Raw genomic sequence first — 19,440 nt, forward strand, 5'->3', positions numbered from 1 at the left:
GGCCCCTTAGTCTTACCTGCCTTTGCTCTGCCCTCTTCAGACCTCCAGAGGTCCACAATGCATTGCAAGGTGGATGAATTATCTCTTTGTGGGAGAGGGATGGCAGGATGATATAAGTTGTGCTGTAGAGGTATAGCCTTTCATTTGTATACTATTTTTCCCCATTTCAACCCTGGTGGTTTGCAGAAAAGGGGGTGGAAATTGGAAAAGCAAACAGGAGAGCTGAGTGGAAGGGGGTGGGCAGAGGAAGAGAACAGAACTTCTTTGAGCTGCAGGGATCTTTCCTGCTGATGCTTGTTCCTGCATTTTTCCATGTCTGTTCCTGTAACTCTATTTCTAACCCAAACTGCATCTTTACAGTTACAGATAGGTAGCCGTGTTGGTCTGCCATAGTCAAAATAAAAAAAAATTCCTTCCTGTAGCACCTTAAAGACCAACTAAGTTAATTCTTGGTATGAGCTTTCTTGTGCATGCACACTTCTTCAGATACACCATCTGTATCTGGTGTATCTGAAGAAGTGTGCATGCACACGAAAGCTCATACCAAGAACTAACTTAGTTGGTCTTTAAGGTGCTACAGGAAGGAATTTTTTTTATTTTGCATCTTTACAGTACTTTCATATATGTTTTTGAAGGATGCAACTGTTTGCTTGTTGCTTGTTTTTTCTTTCTTTTTTCTTTCTTCTTTTTAAAAAAAGATACATGGTCTTTTCTTGTAAGAAGATACTTTAGCAAGGAGATTTCTTTTTTTTTTTTCTTTTGGGTACATATCAAGAGCAGATTACATAATTTATGAACAGCTTTTTGAGCGGCACTTACATTACTCTGCTGAGTCGATATTTGAGGATACTGGAGCACGGGTTGAAGAGGAGTCCAGCACAGACCAATTTTGGGACATGCATATCCCAGGAATATGACCCCATTTAGATCTTGATGTGAATTGTGAGCAGACAGGCATTCCTCAGCATTTGGGAAGCTAGTGGTGCAAAATTGCAGCTTTGGGATCCCCCACAGCCCTTTGAAGTTAATCTACTTTACAACTTCTTAATCAACTGCTTTCTTCTACCAAGAAGGTGTTACCATTGTTTGCATTACAAAAGGAAAGGCAATGGATATGGAGATACACAAGAAATACCATGCAAATCTACCCTGGCAATCCTCATTGCTCAGGAAAATCACCAAAATGTAGCTGTTTGGCATTGTGCTTGTGTGAGTCATTTGTGATAAGTTTTGGCCATTTGGAAGAGGTGAAGCAAGGGGCATTGTTCTTCCCTAGCCCTCTTTGTGTGTCTTCAGAACCACCCTAAGAAGTAAATAAAGAAGTAGAAGAAACCATGCTGGTCCATAAAAAAAATTCCCAAATCCACCGCTGGGCAATACCTTTAAGAACTGCTCTGGGCTCCTTCAGGGGGAAAGGCAGGATATAAATCAAATAAGTAACAGCAACCAACGTGTCACAAAGTACTGTTGCTGTTATTTTATTTCATGTCCACCAAACCTCTTCATCAGGGCTAGATGTTCTGGAAAAACTCAAAAGCTTGCTCAATACTTCATGGCATTTTGGTTGGTCCCAACTGCCCACTTACGAACCTACAAACACGGAGATGCGTTTTGCAAATGGAGGTTCTGAAGCTGAGAATAGTTTCCCCATTCCCTGAGCACAGTTACAAAAGTAGGAGTGGGAGACAGTCGTCTGTAATTAATGTTGACTGGCAAAATTTCCCAAAGTTGCTGCTTTAGGATCAAAGTAACCACTCCAAGCTGAAGTGTACAACATTGAGTGTCATAATTGCTAGGAAGGAAGGAAGGAAGGAAGGAAGGAAGATGCAGAGAGACCATAGGCTGTTCTATTAGATCCACACAGTTCTAATATAAATTGAAAATGTAGAGTAAATAGTTTTCATTGCTGCATGGGAAAGTTCAGCCTGTGGTGGAAGACTGAGCAATTGCTAAGGCCTGGACCAGAGATCCTCCAGAGCATGGGTAGGCAAACTAAGGCCCGGAGGCTGGATCCGGCCCCATCGCCTTCTAAATCCAACCCACGCACGGTCTGGGAATCAGTGTGTTTTTACATGAGTAGAATGTGTCCTTTTATTTAAAATGCAGCTCTGGGTTATTTGTGGGGCATAGGAATTTGTTCATTTCCCCTCCACAAAATATAGTCCAGCCCCCCACAAGGTCTGAGGGACAGTGGACCGACCCCCTGCTGAAAAAGTTTGCTGACCCCTGCTCCAGAGATTCAGGCCCCCTGAAGGGCCAAAACTAGTGTTTGCAAGAGAATTAACAGTGGCAACAGTAGTCATAATTTTTTCCTTAGTACTATACACATATGAGGGATGCCAGTTGAAAAATTCCCTCTTTGCTTCAAAGGGCAAAAGACCCCACAAATGTCTTGCTAGATTGTGAGGAGGAAAACCCTGGGATTGTATTAAAAAAACCAGAATGATTTGGTAGGTCATATAGTGCAGAAACCAAGTGGCAGCTGTCACCAGGAGTGCCTTTGCTCAGCAGAGGCTAGTGTGCCAGCTGTGCCCATTCCTGAAGAAGTCAAGCCTGGCCACAGTGACACATGCCTTAGTTACTTCCATTTTGGATTACTGCAGTGCTGTCCACATGGGGTTATCTGTGAAACTTCAGCTGGTCCAGAATGCAGCTACATGAGATCACGTTGCACCAATCCTACAACAGCTGCACCAGCTACCAGTTTGCTTCTGGTCACAGTTCAAAATGTTGGTGATTACCATTAGAGTCCTACATTACTTAGGTCCAGGATACTGTAGGGATTCATCTACTCCCAAGTCATTCTGCCCAGTGTCTAGGATCAGAGGGTCCCTCTCGTGTCCTACGATGGAAGCACGGCTGAGTAGGATACGAGATGGGGCCTTCCTTCAGAGTGGCTGCCCTCGGTTGTGGAAAACCTTCATCTGTAATGAACTATGGTTGGTTCTCTCTCTCCCAATTTTTCACCAGTTATTTAAGTCCTATTTATTATTCCATCAGGCTCACTTTTTATTTATGCTTTAACATTTGTATCCTGACTTTCTTCCATCATGGAACCCAAAGCAGCATGCCCATAGTTGCCAGGCACTACTGACCAGTCCCAGAACTGCATAACTTCAGCAAAGTGCTAACCTCATGTCTCTTCAGACCAGACCCTGAGAGTTTTAGGAGACAACACATTTATACCGGTAATTTAACTGCTGACCCTGTCTCTTCTGTAATTGCACTGCATTCTTTATATGAACTTGTAATGTTATATATGCTGTAAGCCACCCTGAGTGGTGTATTTACACAAGAACTGAGGGGAGAGAGGTTTTTTTGCAACCAATGGCTTTCCAGTGGCCTTGCCCCACCCTCCAGCCCCAGACCATGACTTTGAGAACAGCAGAAGCAGCTGGGAAGAGAGGAGTTCAGGGATAGATTTTTAAAAATAATTTTATAAGTTGTGTGTCCTTGTTTCTCAGTTTTGTCCTTGTTTGTTTTTGGTCCTTGTATTTGGTTTTGTGCATTTTCTGATATTTTATGCATTGTGCTTTGCTGTTATTTTATTGATTATATAGTTAAAATATTATTTGCTGATGTTTAATTTACTATTGGATTCTAATGGATTATTGAGTACAGTGGTACCTCGGGTTACGTACTTAATTCGTTCTGGAGGTCCGTTCTTAACATGAAACTGTTCTTAACCTGAAGCACTTTAGCTAATGGGGCCTCCTGCTGCTGCTGCGCCGCCATAGCACGATTTCTGTTCTCATCCTGAAGCAAAGTTCTTAACCTGAGGTACTATTTCTGAGTTAGCGGAGTCTGTAACCTGAAGCATATGTAACCTGAAGCGTATGTAACCCGAGGTACCACTGTATTGCTTTATTTGATACAAGTTGTTTATTATAGTTATTGTGATTTTTTTTATATAGGATCTGATTATTACTGTTAATGTTTGATGTTTTATTCTTATTTCTGTATGTGTTGGAAGCTGCCCAGAGTGGCTGGGGCAACACAGACAGATGGGAGGGATATAAATAAAAATTATTATTATTATTTAGAAGGGAGGGATATAAATGCTGTTATAAAATAAAACTTAAAAACAGGGGATAAAGACACACACACACACACACACACACACACACACACACTTGTTTTGCTCCAAAAGTGACTTTTTTTGGTTTTGCAATTTTAACGCCTATGTACAGCCAAGTTTAATTTGTTGAATAAATCATATCAGAAAACATAACATTGCTCGATATGGGCACAGAAGCTGTTTCAGGCGCCAGTTTTCAGCCTATACGACCTGAGTCACAGCTTGTGCAGTTGAAGAAGAGGCTCAGGGTGGAAATGCTATCACCAGAAGGTTTGCTTTTTCAAAAAGGCACAGCTATACAGTAATACTAATTTAGGAGGTGCTCTTTCGAACCAGCTTGAGACGATTGAGGGGCACTTTTCTGTCCAAGAAACAGGTCCTACACCTCTGCGCCACTGTGTCAGCAGCTTGCATTGTGAACATCCAATATCAATTACATGCCAGCAAAGAGCACCACCCACCCCTTTTTATGCATGTAAAAAGAAAAGAAAAGAAAAACAAGACCATATAAGGTTGCAGTTGTCCTCCTTGTTTGTTCCTGTATACATTCTGCGTATCCCACAGTGCCAACCAAACATGGATTGTTTGTTCGTCTCTGATCCTTTTGGCTTAGTTTATGCCCATTCCCCACTCAAACTTGGCTAAGGGAGAATACTTTCCTTGGCTACTGTTTCCATCATCTGGCATTTAAGCGTGCACTTGATCTCTCTCCCCGGCAACTTCCCTAACAGCAAAGCCATTTAGGTTCCAAGGCTTCTTTTAAAGCATATTATTAATGCCCCTTTGGCAAGCGCAAGCTGAACACTCCGCAAATTAATTGCCATATTCACTTCGGATCCTTGCCAACAAAAAGAGCATCAAATTTAGTCATATAGTGAAAAGTGAATTAATGTATTCATGTCCTAATATTGCTCATGATCCAACCAACTGCTGTTCGGGCAGCATCTGCTAGTTGGAGGCTCTGCTGGGCTTCTGTACAGCGAGTGAGAAATGTTAAGTTTGCTTGGTGTACTAGTCTTTCCGCCCTAGTACATTTGATGGAAATCTAAACCTAAAATGGTGGCAGTGGAGGCTGGTGCATTAGGGTAAATGTGGCCCTGACTCACCAGTCTCAACCTCCCATCACTTGCCCACCTCCTTACTTCAAACCAGTCCAAGGGAAGGCACTTCCTGACAGCTCTCTCTTCCTTGGGCTCAGTGTTTGCCTCTTGGAACTCAACAAGGAGGAAAGTGAAGACAAAGGTAGAATGAATTGGCTCTGCTTTGCATTGGCTCTGGCTCCAGCTACAGCCAAGGTCTCCGCCTTAGGCCCCACCAGCTGCAATGGGCAGCAGCCACCATTGATTAATGCTCAACATGGAAATCTTGAGTGGAAAAACAGTCACTGTGTATATTACGCCCCCCCCCAACAAGGACTGTGTTTGCACTTCACAACTAGCTTGCAAATTGAACTGGTTTGAAGTACTACAGAAGGATCGGCCTTTTAGTGGCACTTGTTCTGTTTTGAATCCTAAAGGCCAATCGCATGGGAAGTGGGGATGAGGGAGATACTGCTGCCACCGCTGCTAGCGAGCCTTTCAAATACAAAAATGGTGCAAAGACAACAGACATACCGGTATGTGCCATACATACATCTGGAAACTCAGAAAGGGCCCGTCAAATAGGATCTGTCCCTGCGTTGGCATCAGTGCCGATGTGCCACCAATACATGAAGTTGATGAACGCAGGATGATAAGAGTGACTTGCCCACACCCCTACCTCACCACGGTCACAATAGGAAAGCTAGCACAACAGTGCACAGGTTGCGTGCACTTCATCAAACCTAGTGGCGCAGCTAGCAACAGCCTGGGTATAGCTGGTCCCCAGGCATCCTTTATGCATCCTTTATGCCCCTCCTCCCTCCCTCTGCCATCTCACCATAACTGAGTGCCTCATATGTCCAACTTTCCAACTTTTGTTGCACAGTGCCCCTCCAGAAGGCAATAATGCAGTAACATTGAAGAAGCATTATGGAACTAATAAAATGGAATGAGACACCACTAATGCAATATTATTGTGTGAATGACATGTTGCTGAATACACCCACAAAAAACCCACCAGTCTGGAGGGGACCCTACTAGTCACATACCCACAGGTTCACACACAACCTCCCTCCCTAAGGAACAAGTCTGACTGAAATCAGCAGGACTAGGAGGCTGAACTAACAACTGAGTCAGAGCAAGTCACTGCATGAACCCCAAGTTTTATATCTGTGTTCCCATGCCTTCTCTTCTTACAATTGGCTTAAGGGCTAGAGTGGATTACAAAAATAATTTTGTTTCTCTAGAAGGTGATTGAGCAGCTGGCAGGAATGAGGGGAGAAGTTTAATTCATTGACTATGTTGTTTTTAAATTAAATAAACAAATATAAATTTAAAAAGTCTGAGGTGATGTCTTACTGTGATGTCTCTGAACAGCTGGGGGGGAAAAGACAGAAAATGCTTGTGACTAATTTAATACTGGACGTGACAAGAATAACCCAGCCATATATCAGACAACAGACAGAGTGACCGAATGAAAGGCGGAGACTTCTGGGAGACCACAGTGATGATTGTACCTCAAATGAAGTGACTGAAAGAGGCTGCATTTCAGAAAGTCTCTTTCGATGAGCACAATTATGAATTGCTGCAGACTTATCCCCCTCTCTTCCCACAAGTAGCAACAGCAACATCAGCAATCTGCAGGCCTTCTGCAGCCCATCTCTTTGTTTGGTAGGATCAGTGTTCTGTGGCTAATAAATTAAGGGCAGAAAATCCTGCTCTCTGTACCAAGCTGTCGCTGCTGCTGCTGCTGCTGCTGCTGCTGCTGCTGCTGCTGCAACTCAGCTTTGAGTGTTATATGGGTAAGCTTGGACCTAAAGCAGGAATGGCTTGTTAGCATCCATGCAACATGTCATTCTTGAGTGCACACTTTCTGTCTCTCTTCTGCTCCCACTCCCCACAACCCAAGTCCTCAGCATCAGCTGTTTTCAGCTTGAAACAATAAATGGATATAGCTCAGCTCTATCAAACCAGGTGGCTTTCCCCACAAATTTAGCTTATGTCATAGAAAGTAAACAAATGCAATTGCAGACCCTCTAAGTGTCCCTATTTTCCAGGGATAGTCCTGGATTTACAGAAGCCGTTCCGGTTTCTGATTTGATCCCATAATGTCTGGCTTTTCCTTAGGACGTCCCTATTTTCATCAGTGAAATGCTGGAGGGTATGGTACAATGTCCCTGTTTTAATCCCAGGGTATGGAGTTATGCAACACCCCCCCCCCCAAGTCAAGGAGATAAAAGACATATGAAGGCAGCCCTGTATAAGGAAGTTCATAAATGTTTAATGTTTTATTATGTTTTTATATATGTTGGAAGCTGCCTAGAGTGGCTGGGACAACCCAGTTAGATGGGCAGGGTATAAATAATAAAATTATTATTATTATGGAATAGGACATCCCTATTTTCATAGGAGAAATGTTGGAGGCTATTGTGAATCACCAAGGATACATTATCAGCGTGCAATCCAGTCTCTGGTAAAACAGAAATAATTTCTGGCTGTAAATTCTATTAGATGACCCTGATTAGAGTTTTTCTCTGCTGTTTAACTCCTGGGCTCCCATAACATCCTTGTACTGGGGAGTATGATTAGTACATTCATTCATTCATTCTGCATTATAAATACACATCAACAGTACTTTGGGTGTGATGATTGTCTAACTAACACCTTCTAAACACCTTGACTTCTATAATTGCAGCATGTTGTATTAGTTTCTCAAGCTGCTTATTTATATATTTCCAACATTTATATACAACTTTTCACCAAAAAGTAATTTTCCATGCACTGAGCAAAGCCAGTCAGTTAAAGTAATATAATATTTTAACAGTAAAGCAATCCTTATTGTCTATAAGAATACAGAAGTGGTCATTAGAAACAGTAAGTGTCACAGTACAGCTGCACCTTAATTTCAGAAGCATGGATTGCAACAATCAAGGCACACTGCTAATGCTATAGGGACGCAGGTGGCACTGTGGTCTAAACCACTGAGCGTCTTGGGCTTGCCGATCGGAAGGTCAGCAGTTTGAATCCCCATGATCGAGTAAGCTGTTGCTCTGTCCCAGCTCCTGCCAACCCAGCAGTTTGAAAGCACACCAGTGCAAGTAAATAAATAGGTACTGCTGTGGCAGGAAGGTAAATGGTGTTTCCGTGTGCTCTGTTTTCTGTCACGGTGTTCCGTTGCACCAGAAGTGGTTTAGTCATGCTGGCCACATGACCCGGAAAGCTGTCCATGGACAATCGCTGACTCCCTCGGCCTGAAAGCGAGATGAGTGCCGCAACCCCATAGTCGCCTTTGACTGGACTTAACCGTCCAGGGGACCTTTTACTATAGGGCACAGCATATACAATGCACTTCCTAGCTACATGACTCCACTGGCAATGACACCGTAACTGCTTTTGCTGGCTGTGGCAAGCTTGCCGCACTGAAACCTGTACAGGCTTGCCCAGAATTTCAGGCGACGCTTTCACAGCTTAGAGAAACAATCCATGTGCCATCAGAACTCTGTGCCGAAGACAACAGTAGTAGAATCTGCTGTCCTGCAGGTATAAGCAGTCTTGTGCTTTACAGATGCAGATTGGTGCCATCAGATGGGGGCTTAAGTCCGCATCCGCTGCACTGTTTTTCTAGATCAGTGTTTCCCAACCTTTTTTGGGCAAAGGCACACTTGTCTCATGAAAAAAATCTCGAGGCACACCACGTTACAGCCCCGTGATGTCAGCGCGCAGCATCACGCCGGGAGGGACGCACGAAGGAGGGGGGAAGGGCGAGCGGAGGCAGCGGCGAGCCCCGTTCCTCCCCATCCGCCCCTTTCCGTGCAAGGAGCGCAAACAGGTGTGAGAAGGGGGTCAAACCTGCGGGCCGGCGCCAGGGAACCTCCAAGCTTTGGGGGTGGGGGGGAGGAGGCAGCAAAGCGAGGCAGGAAGGAGAGCGCTGCTTGGCTGGGTGAGCTTTGGCAGGGGCAGGGAATGAGAGCCGCGAGGCGGGCGCTGCGGACGGAGGCGTTGCCCGCCGAGCTCGCAGGCAGCCAGGCAGGCAGGCGGCGAGAGCCCCGCGCTGGGCGGCCTCTCCTCGCCGCCGCTCCGCATCTCGGCGCCCAACTCGCCCGCCTCCCTCCGGGGACGGCGCCCCAATCGAAAATTTGACTTTTTTAAAAAAAAATATTTCGAATTTTTTAATTTTTCCCACGGCACACCAGGCAACATCTCGCGGCACACTAGTGTGCCGCGGAACAGTGGTTGAAAAACACTGTTCTAGATAACACCTCTCCCTTCTCAACTGCTATTTATCCTGTTGGTAAAAACCACACGTGCATACAAGCTGTGCCTACATGGTTTTTACTACAGTGGTACCTCAGGTTACATACGCTTCAGGTTACATATGCTTCAGGTTACAGACTCTGCTAAGCCAGAAAGTGCTTCAGGTTAAGAATTTTGCTTCAGGATGAGAACAGAAATCATGCTCCGGCGGTGCGGCAGCAGCAGGAGGCCCCATTAGCTAAAGTGGTGCTTCAGGTTAAGAACAGTTTCGGGTTAAGTACGGACCTCTGGAACGAATTAAGTACTTAACCCGAGGTACCACTGTAATGGGGCAAGTAGCAGCTTCAGGTGAGGAGACATCTTCATTCAGAAAACAGGGCAGGGAGAATTAAAAACTTTTAATTGGTCTTAATCTTGATAGGATCACCCTGTGGCTATTTAAAAAAAAAAAACATATAAAAGAAGGACTTTTTGTAATGTGAATGGCAGTAGTGGATGACATGGGGGGGGGCAGCAGTGCTCACCCAACATCCAGTCACTGGTGTTAACTGTTGTTTACGGGGAAGTAGAGGGAAGCTAGTTGTAGTGGTGAGGTTAGTGCAGCATTATGGCAACACAGGAAGCCTACAGCTACAATATCCCTGATCAGTGGCTATCCAACCACCTCTGCTTTAAAACCGCTAACGAAGGAGAGTCTGCCACATCCCAAGGTCATCTGTTCTATCGCTGTAAACCTTGTACAGCCAAGCTCTTCCTAATGTTTAGTCAAAATATTCTTTCTTGTGACTGTGTAGCCTGTTGTTTGGGTCCGTCACTTATTTGGCAGTCCTTCAAATATTTAAAGATGTCAATAGTCTCTAGGCTAAGCATGCCAACTCCTTTAACCTTCTGAAGAAGGCTATAAAAGGGAATGAGAAAATATATTAAAGATGGACTCTCCTTCCACCCAACAATGGTAGCTTTTGTTTATTAAATTGCAAGCATCTTCCTGCACCCCCCCCCCACAAAGGCACTTAATAGTGAGGTTTTGGTGATTTGCACAGTTACGTAAATATGATAAATTAACCAGTCAGTAGGTTAAAAGGAAGGTGCTTGATCAGCAAAAAATTCTTCAGTCTGTTGACACCCCTCCTTGTTTCTCCTCCAACCAGACATCCTCCCATTCAGAACATTCTTTTCAGCTCCCACCCAGGTAGGTCGTCGTGACCTGCATTCCAGGCTAGCTTTCAGCCCATTAATTAGCACTCTTTGCTAGTTGCCAAGCCACTAGGCAGAACAACATGACTTATAAGAAGTTGCTTTATATGAAATTAGACCACTGATCCATCTCGCCCAGAATCATCCCTCTTACCTGGCAACGGAGAAGCATCTGTGAGCCCTACATTTTTGTCAGCTCTGGTTCAAAGGAATCCCTTGTGCTGCCAGTAATAGCTCCTCAATATTACTTTTACTGTAATTTAGTTTCTGGGCATGGAGCAAAACTTCACCATTTATAATAGTTTCATATGGTGCATTAAAACACACACAAGCTTTATTTTGCATTAAAGAGACTAGAAGGTTTAAGTAGGCAGAAAAGTAATTAGCCACACTGGCATTTTGCTAAGACACCTCCCACTAGTCTTCTGAAAAGCAACATGGAATATTAAATAGCCACAGATGGTCAGGAACTGAATCCTATTTCTCATCTAAAAATGGTGCTTCCAAACTCCCATTCAGCGCTGAGTCAGAAGACAAAGTGCCACTTAACAGATGACAGCTCATCATCTCCTCCATGGGTCTCTTTGAGGGACTCCAACACTGATAAGCATGGGAGATGATGTTGTTGTTGTTTTAAAAAAATACAATTCAAGGATATTTAGGGCACAATCCTAGGGTAGAGGCCGATCACCTGATGGGCTGTAAGGTTTAGAGGAAGCATTGCTACATGGGCAGAATACCAGATATTCTGCTGGTGAAGAATACACCTCTAGAATAGCTGAAATGAGTCATGGGTGAGATGTGGGTAGCGCAGGGGAGGAGCACACCGTCGTCTATACTCCCTTTGTATCACCATGCACTCATTGACAGTGCAACATTACTTCAGCCCCAGATTTGGCACAACATCAAACAATTCTAGAATAGGTCCATGTCCCCACCCCACCCTGCCCATGGCAGAGCAGAGGATAGTATGCAGCTCAGAACCCAATCACAGCACACCACCACCAAAATATGAGCCAAGCACAGGGAGAGCACAAGTGTGGCAAGAGAGTACGTGGCATGCTGCTAAACCTCACGGGGTTCGTGATAATGCAAACTTAGAGCTCTCTGGTGATGGGGATGCTATGGAAAGACAGAACCTAGCACAAATGCTTCAAACCCAAACAGCTTCTCTCCAGAACACACAGGGGGAATCTGAGAATATTGCTAGCACTTCTGTGCACAGAATTGTACCAGGTACCCTTTGTCTCCGAACTCTAGACACAAACACCCAACACTAAATTCCATTCCAACAGCAGGAGGTGCCAGGACAAAGTGCCCCACACAGGTAAGCAAAAGAAAGGTGAACACATTCTGCAGCTGTCCCCCCATGTCTCCCCATCATCCCCTTTTCTACTTTTGAGTACTGTGTCTTGTTCTGATTTACATTACTCTAACATACACAGAGTGGAAAGCAGTGCCCTACTCCAAAGGAGAGCAGGTATTATTCATCCCCACATGCAGGTAAGATCTTGGTTGGTAAAGGCCAGGAACACCACACTACTGCAGGCCAAACACTGAGAAGCACTTTTGCTTTGCAGTATCATAGCATGGATACGCCAGGCAGAGCAAACTGTGTTTTCCTTTTAAAAAAACCCAAACCCATGGCAGAAGTGATAATAAGCGCCTGCCAACCATGAGGGGGAAGCTAAGACATGAGTGCGGGGAAAGCTCTTGAAATACTTTTATTTATTTATTTTAATATTCATTTATCCAGCTGCTATTCACAGTGTCTAATATGGCTCCTCCTTCTAGAATAGGAGTGGGGAACCAGTGGCCTTCCCAATGTTGCTGGACTCCAGCTCCCATCATCCCTGACCATTGGCCATGCTGCTGGGACTGATGGGAGTTGGAGTCCCACAACATCTAGAGGGCCAAAGCTTCCCCACTCCTGTTCTAGAAACCACGGGCACATCTTTCTTCCAGCTCCATCCAGGCCAAGCACACCTCTGCAACCAAGATTAGGCAGTAACCATCCTAAAATTCAGCTGATCATGATTAAATCAAAGGAATAGAAATGAACCGAAACCTAATAGTTGCATTGGTTGCCACCAGCAACTATACTGAATTAGAACTGAAGGGTACAAATTGTTTGTAAGAGGGTGGGTGGTTGTAGCTGAGTAATATGCACAAAAGAGATAGGGGAGTATAGGGCAACTGGAATTATTATTATTATTTTGCTATGTGCTCTATCTTTTCTCTCTCTCCCCCCTCCATTATATTATTAGAGTTTTACGTGTGAGTGTGTCTTTCAAAAAAATTCAGTTGGGTGTTCCAGAATAGACTAACCAAATATTGCATAGCAGTACTTGTTGCAAAGACTCCTCTTTGTGTAAACTGCAATCTTCCCAGCATATGGGGAGGGTCATTCCTGCATACCAACTTCCCAATGTAAATCACACGAGTTGGTGTATGTGTGAGTGTGGATGGCTCTGGCCATGCCCGGTGCCAGCTCCAGCCATGCCTTCTGTCACATGGTCCCAGACCAATCAACCACCACCTCTTGGAACTCTTGTGGCCAAAAGGATTGCCAAACCTACTGAAGTGACTGAATGTCATGCCATGACTGTTTTATTACTTTAAACCCAGCTTGTTTGAATTTATACACCCTTCATTATGATCCCTTGGTTTTTACGGTTGGAAGAGTTCTGAAGGAAATTCTAACCCAAGGGATGCCTGCCTTTGGGGAACAGTGAGCACATCTGGAATTCATAGCAAAATACGGTACCACGGGCTCCAGGCACAAAACGGCTGCTCCGGGGGCACGGCATACCACAATGGCCACTGTGGGGTACAAAATGACTGCCACATCTGAAAGGGAAGAAAAAGAAATGGGACTGAGAGAAAGAAGTGGTGCAGGCATGTGCCCCCATCACTGGGGAGGGAGGCATCAGCCACAGCCATACTGACAGACAGAAGTTCTTTCACCTCTCCTCTGGTTCAGAACAAATGGGAAGGTTGGGTGTCTTGTCCCGACACTCTCTGAAAGCCATACATTGTTCGATATATGCAAACACGAACTGAGCAGGAAGAGTAAACAGTCCCTTGTATGTACAATTTTTTAAGGGGATCTTTACTGAGACCTTTCACAAGCACCATAGGAGGAACTGGTGGGAACAATTGGCACTCACAGGAGTTTGTACTAACCCTTCCTGCTAGATGCTATCAACTGGCAGAGACAAGCAAACAGTTGGTGGGCCACGCTCCCCCAAGCCCCTACCTGTGCTTGTATTCATGTGCACTATTCCCCAAATGGTTAGCCACCCACTGCAATCCTCCCTCGTCAGCCTTTCTGTAATGAAGGAATATTTGACAAGACTTCTTTTGTTACATGGTTGCGTTGGGGAAACTTGCCTTTCATATTTCTTTTCATTTCACGCCATGAAAGGCACGGCTACGCTCGCTTAATTAGTACAGTGTGTGAACAGACAGAATAATCTAGCATCAGCTGGAGTACATTGATTTCTAAATTAAATTTTTAGTAACTGCCTGCAGTATTGAGCAACTCCTTGCAAGCGTCAGAGTTGCAACCTTGCTTCAAGGCTTCCCTTGCAACTCACAAAGCTGAACAGGAGCACCACCAGCATCCTGCAGCTGCCCAATGAAGGCCCTATTTACTGCCCGTCTAGCACTGTGCAAATGTTGAAGGCTGCCAAACACCTGCCAGGCCACAATGCATGACTCATAGGCTGCAACTGTCCTCGTGTTCGGAATGGGTGGGGACGTCACAAGGTGTGCTGGCCTGCTTTAAAGGAACACTATTTTTGTCTCTCAGGTTTTATTTTAAAAATCTAATTTAGTCAGACCTGAATAAAGAAAGCAGGGAACAGTAATTTACTTTAAAAGTATCACGAAGGGGAGGCCCCACAGAGGATGCACAACAACAACTTTATTGTCAAGCGTTTTATGGAGACAGAAAACCACACAACAGGTCACTGCTTGCAATGTAGAATTGAAACTAAGCTGCGCGCTGCCAGAGAGCTGACTCAGCAGTTTCTTGGTACGGAAAGCCAGGAGGCCCAAAATACACTGCATTCCTGGTCCATACCTTTAACAAAGGGAATATAGCTCAGTGGCAGAGCACTGACTTTGCATGCACAAGGACCCTGGTTCAGTATCCATCATCTCCAGTTAGGGCAGGGAAAGACTCATGTCTGAAACCCTGGAGAGCCTCTGCCAGTCAGTGAAGACAATATTAAGCTAGATGGACCAATGGTCTGGAGTGGCAGACGAAAATGATGGAATGTGCAGAATTAGCAAATGAAACTAACAGAATAAGAGATCAAAAGGGCATTTAAGGAAGACCGGGAAATGTTTATAGAATATTTGAAGAATCACTGCAAACAAGTTAAAAACGTTAGAAGGGTTAGAGTTGTGCGTTATATATGTGATTATGTAAAAATTCATAAATAAAATTTAAAAACTAGATGGATGAACGGTCTGACTGAACAAGTCAGTTTCCTATGTTCTAAGGTTTTCTCAGATACATAGCCAAATCTGGTAAGAGCAAAAGCTTGTCTAACAAAAAGGCTTAGAGCCTTTAGGTGAGCCCCACCTAGGGGGGGCCACTCGCACATCACAAAAAAGAGACCACAAATTTACATACAATTTGTATGTGCTAATTTAGAAATACCATATTTTCCCATGTATAAGACACCCCCTATTTTTGAGGACTCAAATTTAAGAAAATGGGGAGATACACTATCCGTGTATAAGACGCCCCCTAATTTTTGACATTATTTATTAGGTAAAAAACCTACCAATAGGAATACAATACAATCTCATCATAGTGGGGAAGTCTGTGACCAGGGGATCTGTGAGCCACCCCAGTCTGCAGTCCACTCAGGACTGGCCCAAGACATTTTGCTGCCTGAGGCAAAGGACAAAATGGTGCACTTCTCCATTCCACACAGAGGCAGTGAATCTTACTTCAACACCCACCACTACCCCTGAGGGTAGAAAGAAAGCTTAAAGGGGAGGGGCACACAACTCTGTCCTCGAAGAGAGCAGTTTAGAGGGCTGGATCCACTGCCCTCCTCAGCCTGCAGTATTTGCTGCCTCAGGCAGCTATTTCACTCTGTCAGGTGGTAGGGCTGGGCCTTTGTCCAATTAATTAAATAATTGTTATGTTAAAATCCCTCCTGCTGAAATCTGCCTTGCCCATGAAATTAAAAATTCAAAAGTTAGCATTCTGTGCAACTCAGTTGTATGAATCTGATTTTCTTTTTATTTATTTCATTTCCATTTCTGCAGTGTTAATTAGGGACTCCACGCTTCAGAAGGGAAACATCGCATTTTTAAATTCGCCACAAGATGGTGCACTTTAGCACATCTATTAAAAAAAAAATGGGAGGGGGTCCTTGGCAATCAGCGTACACTGTTAAATTAAAAATGTACTTTGCTTTTAAAAATGATTTAAGCCTGAATGATTTAGTAGACTGAGAATGCAAGGTTAGAAAAAGAGGGGAAGATCAGAATTTCCGCACAAAATGACTGCTGTGTTTCTCAAACTATCAGATGCCAAACATATAAGTGTAAGCAATAGAACAATGATAAACCTATTATTATTATTATTGTTGTTGTTGTTGTTGTTGTTGTTGTTGTTGTTGTTGTTGTTGCCGTTTTACAAGATCAAGCTCACTGGGGAAAGGCTGTTAAAGAAGCAAATACCTTCATAGGAAGTTGTGCTTTATCCTGAGGGATTAATCTGATAAGTTTGATTTGTTTGTTTTAAAAATAGAAAACTCAGTCTGCATCAGAAAAAGTAGTGGGGGGGGAGAGAGACATTTAAATTAAATTGTAACTGAAATCTTGTAAATTACAGACTCCCAGAGGCAACAATGCCAAACTGTAGCATTGCTGTCCACACTCTGATGTTAACATTCACATTGCTTCAATTACAGTAATTTCCCTGGAGCAAATAAAAACCATCCAACTCCACACTTGTCTTGTGTACCGTACTCAAAGCAAACTGGGTAGCAAAGTAAACACACTATGTGCCTCTGTAGTATGACTAATGAAAAGAGCAACAAGCAAGAAGGACACTTCCTCCACCAGACATGAGGGGGATGAATGACTACCCTGGCTATTGGCTCCCAAAGGGATGCCAGGCACTTTGCTTCCAGGTGCCAGGACTGCAGTAAGATACAGATTGGCAGCTTAGTAGCACGTCCTGTTTGTTTGCCTATGGTCACTCACATACCATTTTTCATGCCAGACCAGGAGATCTCACTCACACTTTTTCTCAATCTGGAAACTCCTCTGCTTGCAGCGTAGGACAGGGCCTGCTTTATGATGAAGCAACTCATTTTGATTAGCAGATTCTGGGAAGTGGAATGTTATGCCTCCACCTTCTATCCCTATGTGCCTTTTAAAAAACATCTGCAGGACATTACTATGTGATCCCCCCCACTCCATTTCATGTATTAAATTGTCTAAGGCCCAGGGTCTAATACTGACTAGTAAATAATAACCACATTTTGTATGTAGGAATGTGATCATGACAAACTTCTATGTTGTAGACCAGCCTTCCCCAAGGCTTGCAACCTCCAGATGTTGGGCTATAACTCCCATCATCCCTGAGCATTAGGCAGGTTGACTGCAGCTGATGGGAGTTGCACTCCAAAACTGGGGCTGGAAAAGGCAAATGTGGGGGAAGGCAGTTGTAGACTCTTATATGGCGTTGCTTGTGGGGTCAGGAGACCCACACAGTCATCCAGCCTTTTCAAGATGAATGGGTGAGGGAGGGAACTGAGATTGTGTATGCAGATCCCGACTCTGAATTCATAGTTCTTTTTGCCCAAGATCATAGGCATGCACGTTCTCCATGTGCAATCTTTCCCTTGCAAAAGCTGAGGGTATTGATCATGGACAAGGAGCCTCCATATATACAGGTACTCTCATGTTGACACACTGCAACCAGGACCAGCCCAAGACATTTTGGTGCCTGAGGCAAACCACAAAATGGCGCCCACCCTCCTGCCAGGGAAGAAGGGGTGAGTGAAGATCTACACATCATGAGCAAAGCGGAGAATAAAGATCTACATTGGGGTGTGCTGCACCTATGAATCTTGCCACCTGAGATGGTCACCTCATGGGCTGGCCCTGAGTGCATTTCACATCTCGTTGCAAACACATGCACGATTCCATCACCACCCTCCTTTTCCCTCTCTTTTTCTGCATTTTTAAAGCCCCCCTCTTATTATTATTATTGGCAGCGTTTGACTGTATAGGTAATTGAACTTATCATACAAATGTGTCTGTTGGGGGTATTGTTTTGCTGTTGTTGTTATGCATTTTGTGTTTTTATAAGGTAAACTGCCCATGTGATCTTCGGATGAAGGGCAGTACTGTATGTAAATTTAATAAATAATTATAATATACTTTTTTTAAAAACAGTTATATATGGCATCAGAATGTCAAGATTTTTTGACTAAAGAAAATATGACAAATATGAAAAAATATGACACAATGACAAATTACACCCAGAATATTGCAAAAGTTAACTCGTCTTCTTTCTATACGTTCCTTGTCAGCAAATTCAGAGATGGGATTATCAGAAGAGATTTCTATCAGAAGGTCTCATTCTATGAATAGAACAGATAAGGGTGACAGCCTTGACTGCAGTGATGTGCTGTGCAACTTGTTTCAAATAAAGAAGAACTGTAGAACACCCTTTCTCCTCCACAATTTCAAATTGGCAAAGTTAAAGGTGGAGATCTATAATAGCATTCAGAAAAGTAACCAGGTCCTTGCTGAAAATTATCTTCAAGCTACTAGGTGCAGTAGTCTCGGATCCATCACATCCCTCTGCAGTATCTAACAAATTAATGAATTAGTTTGGAGGACAAAGAAATTTGCAGATCATTTCAGTAACCACTCACTACAAGTGCTACATGTCTTTCCAGTGCACTAAGATCTGGGGAAGAATGGTTCAGTCTTGCTAGGAATCCAAATAGATTCACAACTGCTGTGTAAGCACAGTAGCACTTCTCCAGTTCTATTTGAATTTTATATCTAAGACACTGTAGTATGTTCCCAACCTCAATTTGTCTATTTTAGTTTACAGTCACTTTTTCCATGGATTTGTGTCTTCGAGCTGTTGATCTTTCACCTAAATATGTGGATTCCACGTGATTACTTCTTTGTCTCTTCTTCAACGATGTTCCCTATGTCATGGATAAAAGTGATAAAGAATGATGAATTTTCCTCTGACACAACATCAAGGCCTGGTTTCTGTAGAACTTTCCTGACCCAATCAAATCTGTGAAGGACTTTATGCCGGAATATTGCTATAAAAGATATTTCAAATGTTTTCATTTTCTTTACCCAAAACTTTGCTTCTAACTTAACCACTACTTTTTCTTTGGAATCATTAACAGTCTTTGTGAAAGCTTCCAAAACGTAGTAGCAATGGACGACAAGAGTTTGTATGGCATCTTCTCTGCATGACCATCTTGTTTGTGACAGGTTTTTCAAGGTGATCTTTGGTTTACTGTTATTAATTTTGAGGTCCAGTGATCAATATTGCCTTGTGGGTAGATCCTGAAAAGAAAGCATAAAAGTGCCGTATTTTTCGCTCTATAACACGCACCCGACCATAACACGCACATAGTTTTTGGAGGAGGAAAACAAGAAAAAAAATATTCTAAACGAAACAGCGGATGTATGATTTTTGTGGTTCATGCTGTGGCCACAGACATGTGATCTGACGGTGAGTTTGGGGTAGCCCAATGCAAAAATCCTAACGATCCATGTGGATCCATGCTTTGTAACCACGTTTTTGCACCACTG

Source organism: Podarcis vaucheri (genome assembly GCF_965113315.1).
Source record: "Podarcis vaucheri genome assembly, chromosome: 1".
NCBI lineage: Eukaryota > Metazoa > Chordata > Lepidosauria > Squamata > Lacertidae > Podarcis > Podarcis vaucheri.